Below are 15,337 nucleotides of genomic sequence, written 5' to 3' on the forward strand. Positions count from 1 at the left end.
CTCCTTAATGTAGGTTCAGGATTAACTGATCCCGAATTTGATTCAAGTCCTGACTCCAGATCTGGTTCTCCATCTGATTCTATCTCTGGTTCTGGTTCTGATTCTGATCTAGATTCGGATTTTGGTTCGGCATCTTCAATTTCAGATCCAGTTGTAGTCTTTCTAGCCACTTCATTTTCTGAGATTTCTTCTAACTCAACTGTTTCAGATGTCTGTCTGCTGGTGCTGGTTGGTTCTACTTCAAACTTGTCTTTGTACATCACATTTTCATTAAATGTGACATTCATGTGTCTTAGGATCTTTCTATTTTGATCATCCCTAAATCGATAACCAAAATTATCATCACCATAGCCAATAAAGAAATATTTTCTGGCTTTAGGATCAAGCTTATCTCTATCATTAGAGTTTACATGCACATAAGCAACACAACCAAAACTTTTCAGATTTGAGAGAGTTACCTCCTGTTACACATGTGCGTCCCAAGGTGAAGTAATGAATATGATACTTGTTAATCATAATTTAAATGAGTTTAAAGTCATAATATGGATATATATGATGTTTGGATAGAAAATATAAAGTTTGGAAAAAATCGGATTAAAGTTGCGGAAAAACCGACTAAGGATTTGCCTTGTAACAAAGCTTTTTGAGCAATACATTTCGAGTTCTATATGGGGTCTTTCTGGGACATATTATATAAAAATTTGAAGGTCTTGGAATTTAGTTTCCAACGCTCTTAACCGACATCCAGATTAAAGAATGTAAGCGTCTGAAGAAGGGCCTATGCGAGGGTGCCAAGTAGCACCTTTTTGACTTTAAACAAAACGGGATATTTACATCCCTTATCTCGTCTCTTTCTCCATTTTATAGAGATCACGAACAAGTAACACCCCTAACCTTACCCTTAAGCTCTCTACAAGGGCTTCAAATAAGATTATTATCCCGGGCACGAAATCGAGAAGCGATAACATTAAAACGATCCCTACGACGTAAGTATCGCTATATCGTTTCTCTTTTTCTTTGTAGTTTGAGTTTTGGAATGTATTTAATAGTTAAGAAAATTCCTACTTTCTATATTTATGCTTTTAAATATCAAGGAAGGTTGATAAATTCATTTCCTAATATTTAGAACTCACGGGACGGTGATCGGAAGCCGTGAGTTCGATTTATTTCACTTTTAGTGGACTATTTTGTAGTCCACTCGTGTTGGCCTATTGTGCTGATTATTTATAGAGTTTGGAATGATGAAGGGCGTGGAAAAATATCACATGTGGTAGGATAGTAGGCTGGTTGCTCGTCGTTGCAATTTCAGGTTAATTGATAACTTATTGATTGGGTGTGTTATGGTATATTTGGGAGTTTTGTTGTATTGAAGGTCCCAAATTGTAGTTGGGTTATTTTTGAGTTGCTGATTGTATTGTGTTTGTATCTAGCCTATAGTAGGCTTGAGGGAGTAGCAAAATCAGGGGAAATACAACCCGTTTTATTTTAGAATCGAGTTATCATTTGAGATACGTGATATACCACCGCCATCTAAGTTGTACACGTATTTCTTTGTTATAGGGTTGGCGCGCTAGTTGTCATAAGCTTGTTGTTGAGTTGCATTGATGACTTGAGGTATGTTAAGGATATCCCTTCTTTCCTTTTGGCATGATCCATATGATACAAACGAAACGAGCAAGCACACAACGTTCATAAATGATTTTATTCTTAGAAGTACTAGGGTTGCCTATGTTCTGGATACCCCATATGTCCTACTTTCATATCGTCTGTTCATGGGTATCATGACATTCCGAGAGATCTTATTGACTTACTTCATTATGCATTGTATCCATTTATGCATGTATACTGACCCATGACCAGATGGCGTTATATATGCGTATAGTATATGTATATGGGGTATGGGAAAAAGTTATAGTGTTATATACGCACCACCACCTGATCAGCTGGTATACATTGATGATTTCGCCCATAGTGGTTGAGATGAGATGATGGGATGCCCTTAGAGGCTTGATGATGTTATGTACGCATATACATATTCATGATATGACATTTATTCGTATATACATGACATTATAATTGTTTGATGATTCACAGAGCTATTCAGACTTACGTGTTGAGTCCTTTACTCCATGTTTCTTTCATGTCTTTTATATACTGATTTTTATGCCTTACATACTCGATACATTATTCGTACTGACTCCCCTATTGCCCGGGGGTCTGTGTTTCATGCCCGTAGGCGCATGTAGATAGGCTAACGATCCCCCATCTTAGGATCCTTGCTCATCGAGAGTTGGTGTGCTCCATTTGATCCGGAGCTACTGTTGAGTTTTGGTACGATACTTTTGTATACATATGTGTATGATGGGGCCCAGTACCATTCTTTATACAGTTGTACACTCTGTTAGAGGTCTGTAAATAGTCATGTATAGTTGGATAGTATGTGGCCTTGTCGGCTCACCCTACCGTACTCCACACACACTATATATATATATATATATATATATATATATATATATATATATATCTTTTGGGAATGTTTTCCCACGTATGTTGTTCATATGAATCAATAGTTTATTTCGAGACGTTATGCATGACCTAAACATATTTCATGTTTGTAGCTTAGACATATGCTTAGGGGTGTTCGATAGGTAGAACTCGGGCAGTCATCACGGCCCATCGGTTTGGGTCGTGACAAAAGTTGTATCAGAGCAGTTCCATCCTAGGGTTGTCTACAGACCGTGTCTAGTAGAGTCTTGTTTATGAGTGTGTTGTGCACCACACTTATAAACAGGAGGCTGCATGACATATAAGATGTTACCCTCCCTTCTTATCCTAGATCGTGCGCTATAAGAATTCATTTTCCTAACGTTATGTTATGTTTTCAGTGATGCCCAAGAAGGATACAACCGCTCAGAAGGGCAAGTCCGTGGATGATGAGACTACAAGTCGAGCGCCACGAGTTACCAGGGCTCGGGGAGAGTCATATAGTGAGACTCCATCTCAGACTTCATATACCTTACCCTCTCTGGAGGAGATCCGAGGGGCACCAGCTCCAACGCTAGCTCCAGTACCCCCAGCTCCTCAGCCAGATGCACTAGGTCAAAAGATGAGAGATGCTATTCAGCTATTAACTCGATTAGTGGCCGCACAGGATCGACGCTAGGAGGTAGGTATTGGTCATGCAGATAGGGCCATCAGTGCGAGGGTTCGTAATTTCATTAATTTGGACCCTCCGATATTCACTGGAGCAGATCCAAACGAGGACCCTCAGGTATTTATCGATAGGATGCAGGGGACTTTTAGGGTAATGAAGGCCACTGCGACTGAGTCAGTTGAGCTAGTTTCCTATAGACTTTGGAATATTGCAGTTAATTGGTACGAGTCTTGGGAGTTGTCTAGAGGTGAGGATGCCCTTCCAACAGTATGGCAAGAGTTTATAGAGGTTTTCCTTTGTCATTATTTTCCACCAGAGCTTAGACGGGCTAGAGTTGATAGGTTCTTAACCCTTCGGCAGGGTAATATGAGTGTTCGGGAGTACAACCTTCAGTTTGATTCTTTGGCTAGGTATGCTCCCACTATTGTAGCTAAGATGGAAGATCGTGTTCACCGGTTCGTGATGGGGTTGGAGCCGCACCTGCTTAATGATTGTATGTCAGTTTCACTTTAGCTAGGCATAGATATTTCTCGTATTCAGGTATACACTCAGGGTGTAAAGGAGCGTAAGAAGAAGCAGAGGGCCGATCATGAGCATGATAGGGGCCAGAGTAAGAGAACAAGATCTTCAGGTCCTTCTAGTGAGTTTTGAGGTGGTCAGCGACAGCAATACTCGAGGTATCCAGCCCAACCATTGGCTAGTGCACCCCCTCAGTTTGCCGATAGGAGATTTGATCATTCCACATATTCAGGGCCTCTAGTTCTCAGTATAGGGGTGAGTCAAGTCAGATGAGGCCACCCTTGCCACGATGTGTTCAGTGTGATAAGAAACATGCCGGGCAGTGCCTCGTGGGGTTGGGTCTTTGTTATACTTGTGGTTATCCAGGCCACGTCATGAGAGATTGTCCGACGAGAGGTGGTGCAGGTATAGTTCAGCCAGCGGGATCTGTAGCTGGTTCGTCATCATCAGTACGCCTCCCTAGGCAAGGTTCACAGGCACCAACCGCTCGTGGTAGAGGCAGAAGTGGAGCATCTAGCTCGAGCGATCCTCAGAACCGCATTTATGCATTAGCGGGTCGACAGGATCATGAGTCGTCACCTGATGTTGTTACATGTATATTACCAGTCTCATTATATGATGTATATGGATTGATTGATCCAGGTTCCACCTTATCGTATGTCACTCCGTTGGTCGCTAGCAAGTTTGGGATTGAACCTAAGTTGATTAAACCTTTTGAGGTGTCTACACCTGTTGGAGATCCAGTGATACCTAGACGGGTATATAAAGATTGTATAGTAGTAGTCCATAGTCGTTCTACAGTAGCAGACCTGATTGAGCTATATATGGTAGAATTTGATGTTATAATGGGTATGAATTGGTTGGCTTCTTGTTATGCTAACATTGATTGTAGATCAAAGATAGTTCGGTTCCGGTTTCCTAGGGAGCCAGTTCTAGAGTAGAAAGGTAATACTGCATTGCCGAGAGGTAGGTTTATTTCCTATCTCAAGGCAAAGAAAATGATTAGAAAGGGATATATTTATCACTTAGTTCGGGTACATGATGTGAAATAAGACTCACCAACCCTTCAGTCTATCACGATGGTTAATGAGTTTCCCGATGAGCTTCCAAGCCTTTCGCTAGAGCGGGAGATTGAGTTTGCTATTGACACATTACTAGATACCCTGCCGATATCTATTCCTCTATATAGAATGACACATGCAGAGCTGAGAGAGTTGAAAGAACAATTGAGGAATATGCTTAAAAAGGCTTTATCAGACCCAGTACATCACCATGGGGAGCACTTGTGTTATTTGTGAGAAAGAAAGATGGTTCCTGCGGATGTGTATTGATTACAGGCAATTGAATAAGGATATAATTAAGAATAAGTACCCGCTCCCGAGGATTGATGATTTATTTGATCAGTTGCAGGGTGCCAGGTGTTTCTCGAAGATAATCTTGAGGTCTGGGTACTATCAGGAAAGGGTTAAAGAGAAAGATATTCTGAAGACAACATTCAGGACCAGATATGGGCACTATGAATTTCGAGTTATGTCGTTCGGGTTGACCAGATATGGGCACTATGAACCGTGTGTCCAGACCCTTTCTAGATTAGTTCGTGATTGTATTTATAGATGATATTTTGGTTTACTCCCATTTAGAGGCTGATCATGCAGATCATTTACGTACCGTACTCAGAGTTCTACAATAAAGGATGTTGTATGCAAAATTCTCTAAATGTGAATTCTGGTTGAAATTTGTAGCCTTCCTTGGTCATATTATTTCAGGTGAGGGTATCCGGGTTGATACACAAAAGATTGAGGCAATGGAGACTTGGCCTAGACCCACGACACCGACGGAGGTTTGTAGCTTCTTGGGTTTGGAAGGTTATTACAGTAGGTTTGTAGAGGGATTTTCTTCTCTTTCAGCACCATTAACAAAGTTGACTCAGAAGGCAACTAAGTTTCAGTGGACTGATACTTATGAGCGGAGTTTCCGAGCATTGAAGGACAGATTGACTTCAGCACCGGCTCTGACACTCCTAGAGGGTACCGATGGTTATGTTATCTATTGTGACGCTTCGAGCATTGGATTGGGTTGTGCACTGATGCAGCATGGTAAGGTTGTAGCTTATGCTTCTAGACAACTAAGAAAGCACGAGAAGAATTACCCGACCCACAATTTAGAGTTAGCCGCTGTGATTCATGCACTAAAGATATGGAGGCACTATTTGTATGGCATTCATGTTGATATCTATACGGATCATAAAAGCCTTCAATATATCTTCAAGCAAAAGGAATTGAATTTATGCCAAAGGAGATGGTTTGAGCTACTGAAAGACTATGATGTTGATATTTTATACCATCCGGGGAAGGAGAATGTAGTAGCCGATGCCCTCAGCCGTAGATCTATGGGTAGCCTGTCATATTTATAGCCATAGAAGAGTGGGATAGCCCATGAGATTCATCAGCTAGCTAATCTTGGAATTCGATTACTAGATTCATGTGGTACCAGAGTTACTATTCAGGACACGACAACATCCTCTCTAGTAGCTGAAGTGAAGGAACGCCAGTATGAATATCCTATGATAGCTCATTACAAAGATACAACCCCTCAAAATGAGAATATACCATTTGAGATTATAGGAGATGGAGTCCTCAGATATCGAGGTCGATTATGTATTCCTAATGTGGCAGTGCTGCGCCAGCAGGTTATAGGAGAAACTCACTATTCTCGTTATTGTGTTCATCCAGAGCGACGAAAATGTATCATGATATCAGGGAAATATACTGGTGGGACAAAATAAAGAAGGATATAGGAGAGTTTGTTGCTCAGTGCCCTAATTGTTAGCAGGTTAAGATTGAGCATCAGAAACCCGGTGGATTATTGCAGGCTATAGAGATTCCGACTTGGAAATGGGAAATGATTAATATGGATTTCATCATAGTCTTACCTCGTACCCAGTGTAAGTTCGATTCTATATGGGTTATTGTTGATAGACTTATAAAATCAGCCCATTTTCTACCTGTTAGGACTACGTATTCAGTAGAGGATTATGAAAGGCTTTACATTAAGGAGATAGTACGACTTCATGGTGTCCCTATATCTATTATCTCAAATAGAGGTGCTCAGTTTACAGCTAATTTCTGGAGGTCCTTCCAAAAAGGATTCGAAACTCAGGTAAGTCTTAGTACAATATTTCATCCCCCCGATAGACGGTCAGGCTGAACGTACTATTCAAACACTGAAGCATATGCTACGGTCTAGTGTGATGGACTTTAGGGGTAGCTGGGATGATCATCTTCCGCTTATTGAGTTCGCATATAATAATAGTTATCATTCTAGCATTTAGATGGCTCCATAGCACTTTACGGACGAAAGTGTAGGTCTCCTATCGGATGGTTCTAGATTGGGGAAACTAAGTTAGTAGGACCAGAGTTGGTACAGCAGGCAGTTGAGAAGATTAAGCTTATAAGCGAAAGGCTATTAGCAACTCAGAGTCGTCAGAAGTCCTATGCAGATAATCGACGACAAGACTTGGAGTTTCAGGTAGATGACTTGGTATTCCTACAGGTGTCACCGATAAAAGGCATTATTAGATTCGGTAAGAAAGTAAAGCTTATCCCTCGGTACATTGGACCTTATAAGATCATACACAGAGTAGGCCAGGTAGCATATGAGTTAGACTTGCCTTCCAACTTAGAGTCCATACATCCAGTTTTTCACGTGTCTATGCTCCGCAAGTTTATTGGAGATCCTTCTAGAGTCATTCCAGTTGACAATTCCAATAGCTCCGTATGGTGATTTTGGACTTAGGAGCGTGTCCGAAAAATTATTTAGAGGTTTGTAGTGGAATAAGCTTGAAATGCCAAAAGTTAAATTTTTGGGAAGTTTGACCGGGGGGTTGACTTTTTGATATCGGGGTCAGAATCCGATTTTGGAAATTTGAATAGGCCCGTTATGTCATTTATGACTTGTGTGCAAAATATGAGGTCAATCGGACGTGATTTGATAGATTCCGGTGTCGTTTGCAGAAATTTGAAATTTCAAAGTTCATTAGGCTTGAATTGGGGTATGATTCGCGGTTTTAGCATTGTTTGATGTGATTTGAAGGCTCGACTAAGTTTATATGATATTTTAGGACTTGTTTGTGTATTTGGTTGAAGTCCCAGGGGCCTCGGGTGAGTTTTATATGGTTGACGGATCGAATTCGGACTTAGAAGAAAATCTAAAAGTTTCTGCCATCTGATGTAATCACACCTGCGGAAATTGGCTTGCATGTGCGAGCTCACATAAGCGAGCATGGAAAACGTAGAAGCGGATGTGGGGCTGATGAGTCAGTGGTCGCAGGTGCCGACGGGTGGTCCGCAGAAGCGGCGTCGCACCTGCGAAGGTTCGATCGCAGAAACGGGAATGAGGGGGCCAGGCGGCTTCGCAGAAGAGAGTCTGCAGAAGCGAACTTCTTGTCCGCAGAAGTTATGAAGTCGTAGCAGCGAAGGAAACCCCTGGACAGTACAAAAACAGAGGGATTCCGAGTTTTTGCCATTTTTGGGCAATTCAAGCTCAGGCTGGGCGATCTTGAGCGAGGTTTTCACAGGAATTCTTGAGGTAAGTCACTTGTGATCATTTCTACTCCATAATATTGAATTATCATCGAATAACCCGACTAGATTACGTGTTCTTTAGGTGTAAATCAGGGATTTAGGCCTAGAGATTTGGAAATAAGATTTGATGATTTGGAGGTCGAGTTGATATTGGTTTTTGATAATTTTGGTATGGTTGGACTCGTAGTTGAATGGTCGTTCATATTTTGTAACTTTTGTCGAGTTCCGAGGTGTGGGCCCCACAGGCGAATTTTGAGTTAAATTTTGGATTTTATTGGAAAATTTGTATTTTCATATGGAATTTATTCCTATAATTTGTATGGACTGAATTGAATTAAATATGACTAGATTCGAGCCGATCGGAGTCGGAAAATCGAGGGAAAGTCATTCTACTTGACTAATTGAGCGTTATTCGAAGTAAGTGGCTTGTCTAACCTTGTGTGGGGGAAATACCCTTAGGATTTGATATTGTTATAACATTTTGTGATATGTGAGCTCCGTGTACGCGAGGTGACGAGTGCGTACATGGTCTAAATTTGGAAATATCGGTTATTGCTGAGTAGTCTTCTTTTAAATTCTTTAATTGAGTTGCTTTAGTATATGTAGTGATCATGTTTAGCCTAGTATCACATGTCTACGTGCCTTAACTCTTACTTGCAATATGTGTAACATGCTTAGCTGAATTACCTGCTTTCTTTGATTTGATTTAAATCTTTAACTGTAAGATTTTTGCTGAACATTTGTTGTTCCTCTGACTACCTGCTGCATATTTACTTTGGAACTACGAGGCGGTTCCTCGGGAGATCCCCTTGTACGACATATTTATTTTGGGACTACGAGGTGGTTCCTCGGGAGATTCCCCTGTACTGCATATTTACTTTTGGGACTATGAGGCGGTACCTCGGGAGATCCCCTTGCATATTTACTTTTGGGACTACGAGACGGTATCTCGAGAGATCCCCTGTTGAGCATTTACTTTTGGGACTACGAGACGGGTGGCGGCATCGCCTTTGTTGTTTACCTCTTTTTGTTGTGTTATTCTCTCTTCAGTCATTTCATTATACTATTATATACTATCATATTTTCTATTATTTCTAGCAGGTTCTAACCTGACCTCATCACTACTCTACCGAGGTTAGGCTTGGCACTTACTGGGTATCGCTGTGGTGTACTCATGCTATTCTTTTGCACATCTTTTTGTGTAGAACCAGGTACCGCTTACCAGCCCGGATATCAATGAGCTACCTGTGTGCGGAGACTTCAAGGTACATCTGCCAGCGTCCGCAGACCTCGGAGTCCCCCTCTATCATTATCATGTTATTTTCCTTACTTTAGTAGACTCTGATGTATAGAGATAATTAGTATTTCTCTTAAAAGCTTGTGACTTGTTTCTACCGGGTTTTGGGAGATTTTAATTCTTTGACTTGTAGTTTCCATTTATTACAACTATTAAGGTTTGATTTTCAGACTCTTATTATGTTATTCCACAATTTGTTAGGCTTGCCTAGTTTTAGAGACTAGGTGCCATCACGACGTTGTGACAAGTTGGTATCAGAGCTCTAGGTTCATAGGTGTTATGAGTCACAAGCAGATTTAGTAGAGTCTCGCGGATCAGTACGGAGACCTCTGTACTTATATTTGGGAGGCTATGGAACTGTTAGAAAAATGTTCACTTATTTGATTCCTTATCGTGTGCATTTGTTGACTTCGAAGTTCTAAACCATTGTCTTCCTATTCTCTCACAGATGATTAGGACATGCACAACTGGATATGATGATCAAACTCCCGCACCCTCTATTAGAGCCGTAAGAGGCCGGGGCAGAGGCCGAGAAATACCACGTGATGCAGCTAGAGCACGTGCACGAGCTGCTGCAGCAGAACAACCAGTAGCTCTAGTTGGAGAACAGGCACCTGAGACGCATGTTACTACCCCTGCTCTTCAGGAGACTCTTGCCCAGTTTCTGAGCATGTTTGTCACTCTAGCTCTGGCAGGGTTGATTCCACTTGCTCCTGCCACATCTCAGGCCGGGGGAGGAACACAGACTCCCACCGCCCGTACCCCAGAGCCACGGGCCCAGGTTGACCATGCCTTAGAGGTTATACCAGGGCAGCCAGTTGTCCCAGTTCGGCCCAAAGTTAGGGCAATAGTTTCAGAGGGGGAGCTGCTCAGGCTCGAGAGGTAAAACAAGTACCACCCTCCCACTTTCAGCGGTTTAGCTTCAGAGGATGCTCAGGGTTTTCTTGAGGAATGTCACTGTATCCTACGTACTATGGGTATTGCGGATTCCAGTGGGGTTTCATTCACGGCATTCCAGCTTAGAGGAGCGACCTACTAGTGGTGGCGGGAATACGAGTTGGATAGTCCGGCTGAGGCAGCTCCACTTACATGGACTCAGTTTTCGGACATGTTCTTGAGGGAGTATGTTCTCCAAAGTCTGAGAGACGGATGACGCATGGAGTTTGAGCAGTTGCGCCAGGGTGCTATGACTGTGTCAGAGTATGCATTCCGATTCAGTAATTTGGCTAGGCATGCACCAGCCTTGGTTGCTACTGTTCGAGAGCGGGTTCGCCGATTTATTGAGGGGCTCCACCCTAGTATCAGATTCAGTATGGATCAAGAGTTGGAGATGGAAATCGCATACCAACATGTGGTGTCTATTTCTAGGAGATTGTAGGGTATGTGGATCCGGGAGAGAGAAGAGATGGAAGCTAAAAGACCCAGAGATTCTGGCACATATAACAGTTCTCGTGCCTCATCTACAGCTCGTTAGGGTAGAGGTTATGAGAGTCGTCCTGTTCATTCAGCACTTCCAGCCGCCAGTGGCACTCCAGCCATTCCTAGGCCCCAGGATCCCTATTATGCACCGCTAGTGTCTAGAGTACCTCCTGTATGGAGTGCTTCCAGCGGTCAGTCCAGTCGATCAGGCCCGATCCAGTCACAGCAGCCACGTCCTCCGAGAGCTTATTTTGAGTGTGGTGACACTCGTCATATGGTTAGGGATTGCCCCAGATTCATAAGGGGTGCACCTTCACAGATTTCGCAGGCCCCACCTATTCCATAGGGCCTTCAGGCTTCTCAGGCCCTGATCACTGCACCAGTTGTCACTCCACCTGCACAGCCAGCTAGAGGTAGAGGTCAGACAGGTAGAGGTCTCCCTAGAGGGGGAGGCCAAGCTAGATATTATGCCCTTCCTTCTAGGATGGAGGCAGTTGCATCTGATTCTATTATCACAGGTATTGTTCATGTATGTCATAGAGATGCATCGATCTTATTTGATCCAGACTCCACTTATTCTTATGTGTCATCTTATTTTGCCCTGTATTTGGGCTTATCCCGTGATTCTTTGAGTTCTTCTGTTTATGTATCTACACCCGTGGGTGATTCTATTTTTGTTGACCACGTGTATCAGTCGTGTTTGATTGTTATCAGTGGTTTCGAGACCAGAACTGATTTATTATTACTCAATATGGCGGATTTTGATATTATTTTGGCATGGAATGGTTATCTCCATATCACGCTATCCTTGATTGTTATGCCAAGACTGTGACATTGTCTATGCCAGGTCTACCAAGGCTAGAGTGGAGAGGTACCTTAGATCATGTTCCTAGCAGGGTTGTTTCATTTCTTAAGGCTCAACGAATGGTTGAGAAGGGGTGTAATGCATATATGGGCTATGTGATAGATGTTAGTGTTGATACTCCTACCGTGGAGTCAGTTCCTATAGTAAGGGACTGTCCTAATGTATTTCCAATGGATCTTCCGGGTATGCCACCCGACAGGGATATTGACTTTGGCATTGATTTGTTACCGGGCACTCAACCCATTTTTATTCCACCATATCGTATGGCCCTAGCAGAGTTGAAAGAATTAAAAGAGCAGTTACAGGAGTTGCTTGATAAGGTCTTCATTCGGCCTAGTGTATCGCCTTGGGGTGCTCCTGCTTTATTTGTAAAGAAGAAGGATGGTTCTATGCGGATGTGTATTGATTACCGCCAGTTGAACATGGTTACAGTAAAGAACAGGTACCCATTGCCACGTATTGATGACCTATTTGATCAGCTTTAGGGTGCCAGAATATTCTCTAAGATCGACTTGCATTTAGGCTATCGCCAGTTGATGATTCGGGAGCCAGATATCCTGAAGACTGCTTTAAGGACTCGGTATGGTCATTATGAATTCCTTGTGATGTCTTTTAGGCCGACTAACGCCAGCAACATTTATGCACTTAATGAACAGTGCATTTCAGCCCTATCTTGATTCTTTCATCATTGTGTTTATTGATGACATTCTGGTATATTCCCGGAACCGGGAAGATCATGAGCAGCACCTGAGAACTGTGCTTCATACTTTGAGAGAAAAGAAGTTATATGCAAAATTTTCAAAGTGTGAATTCTAGCTTAATTCAGTGGGATTTTTGGGTTATATAGTTTCGTGTGAGGGGATCAAGGTAGATTCGAAGAAGATTGAAGCAGTGCAGAGTTGGTCTAGACTGGCCTCAGCTACTGAGATCCGGAGTTTCCTTGGTTTGGCAGGGTATTATTGCTGATTTGTAGAGGTTTTCTCTTCTATTTCTGCACCTATGACCAAATTGACCCAGAAGGGTGCTCTGTTCAGATGGACCGAGGAATGTGATGAGAGCTTTCAAAAGCTCAAGATAGCTTTTACTACATCCCCAGTATTAGTGTTGCCTACAGGTTCAGGATCTTATACTGTGTATTGTGATGTATCACGTATTGGTCTCGGCGTAGTGTTGATGCAAGACAGTAGGGTGATTTCCTATGCGTCTAGACAGTTAAAGGTACATGAGAAGAATTATCTAGTCCACGATCTTGGGTTAGCAGCTATTGTTCATGCCTTAAATATTTGGCGGCATTATTTGTACGGTGTCCATTGTGAGGTTTATACATATCACCGCAGTCTACAGCATCTGTTTAAACAGAAGGATCTTAATTTATGGTAGCGGAGATGGTTGAAGTTGCTTAAGGATTATGATATCACCATTCTCTATCATCCCGGGAAGGCCAATGTGGTGGCCGATGCCTTGAGTCATAAAGCGGAGAGTTTGGGCAGCTTAGCATACTTACCAGTAGCAGAAAGGCCTTTAGCCTTGGATGTTCAGACCTTGACCAACCAGTTTGTTAGATTGGATGTTTCCGAGCCGAGTCGAGCTTTGGCTTGTGTGGTTTCTTAGTCTTCTCTTTATGATCGTATCAGAGACCGTCAGTATGATGACCCCCATCTGCTTGTCCTTAATGGACACAGTTCAGCACGGTGATGCCAAGGAAGTCACTATTGGAGATGACGGTGTATTACGGATACAGGGCATGCTATGTGTGCCCAATGTAGATGATTTGCGTGAGTTGATTCTCCAGGAGGCTCACAGTTCGCGGTACTCCATTCATCCAGGTGCTACAAAGATGTATCAGGACTTGAGACAACACTATTAGTGGAGGCGGATGAAGAAAGACATAGTGGAATATGTAGCTTAATGCCTAAATTTCCAGCAGGTTAAGTATGAGCACCATCGACCGGGTGGATTGCTTCAGAAGCTAGAGATTCCAGAATGGAAATGGGAGCGGATCACTATGGATTTCATTGTTGGGCTCCCACGGACTCAGAGGAAGTTCGATGCAGTTTGGGTAATTGTGGATAGATTGACCAAGTCAGCTCATTTCATTCCTGTGGTTATTACTTACTCTTCGGAGCAGCTGGTTTAGGTTTATATTCGCGAGATCATCAGGCTTCATGACGTACCGGTATCTATCATCTCTGACCGGGGTACGCAATTTACGTCACAGTTCTGGAGGGCCGTACAACGTGAGTTGGGTACTCGGGTAGAGTTGAGTACAGTATTTCACCCTCAGACGGACGGACAGTCCGAGCGCACTATTCAGATATTGGAGGATATGCTTCGCGCGTGTGTGATAGATTTTGGGGGTGCTTGGTATCAGTTCTTGCCACTTGCGGAGTTTGCTTACACCAACAGTTATCAGTCGAGCATTCAGATGGGACCGTATGAGGCCTTATATGGTAGGCGGTGCCGGTCTCCAGTGGGTTGGTTCGAGCCGGATGAAGCTAGGCTATTAGGTACGCACTTTGTTCAAGATGCTTTGGAAAAGGTTAAATTGATTGAGGATCGACTTCGTACAGCCCAATCTAGATAAAAGAGTTATGCAGACCGGAAGGTTTGTGAGGTTGCATTCATGGTTGGTGAGCGGGTCTTGCTTCGGGTTTCTCCCATGAAGGGTGTTATGAGATTTGGGAAGAAGGGCAAGTTGAGCCCAAGGTATATCGAGCCTTTTGAGATCCTTGAGAGAGTTGGGGAGATGGCTTACATACTTGCATTTCCACCCAATCTCACTGTAGTTCATCCAGTGTTCCATGTTTCCATGCTTCGGAAGTATCGCGACGATCCGTCTCATGTGTGAGACTTAAGCTCAGTCCGGTTGGACAAGGATCTATCTTATGTTGAGGAACCAGTGGCTATTTTGGGAAGACAGGTAAGAAAGTTGAGGTCGAAGAGCATTGCTTTAGTAAAAGTACAGTGGAGGGGTCATCCGGTCGAGGAGGCGACTTGGGAGACCGAGTATGATATGCGCAGTCAGTATCCTCATCTTTTCATCACTCCAGGTATAATTATAAACCCGTTTGAGGATGAACGTTTGTTTAAGAGGGGAGAATGTAACGACTCGGCCGGTCGTTTTGAGTATTACAACCTCGTTCCCCCATTTACTACTCTATTTATGCTTTACAGTTATTATGTGACTCGTCGGGGTAATTGGTTCGGGTCCGGTGAGATTTTGGAATGAATTGAAACACTTAGTTCCAAGGTTTAAAGCTTAAGTTGAAATAGTTACAGGATGTCGACCTATATGTAAACGACCCCGAAATAAAGTTTTGATGATTCCAATAGTTCTGAAAGGTGATTTTGGACTTAGGAGCGTGTCCGAAAAATTATTTTGAGGTCCGTAGTGGAATTAGGCTTGAAATGGCGAAAGTTAAATTTTTGGGAAGTTTGACCGGGGGTTGACTTTTTGATATCGGGGTCGGAATTCGATTCTTAAAATTTGAATAGGTTCG

This window comes from Nicotiana tomentosiformis, chromosome 1, assembly GCF_000390325.3.
Source record: "Nicotiana tomentosiformis chromosome 1, ASM39032v3, whole genome shotgun sequence".
Classification (NCBI taxonomy): Eukaryota; Viridiplantae; Streptophyta; class Magnoliopsida; order Solanales; family Solanaceae; genus Nicotiana; species Nicotiana tomentosiformis.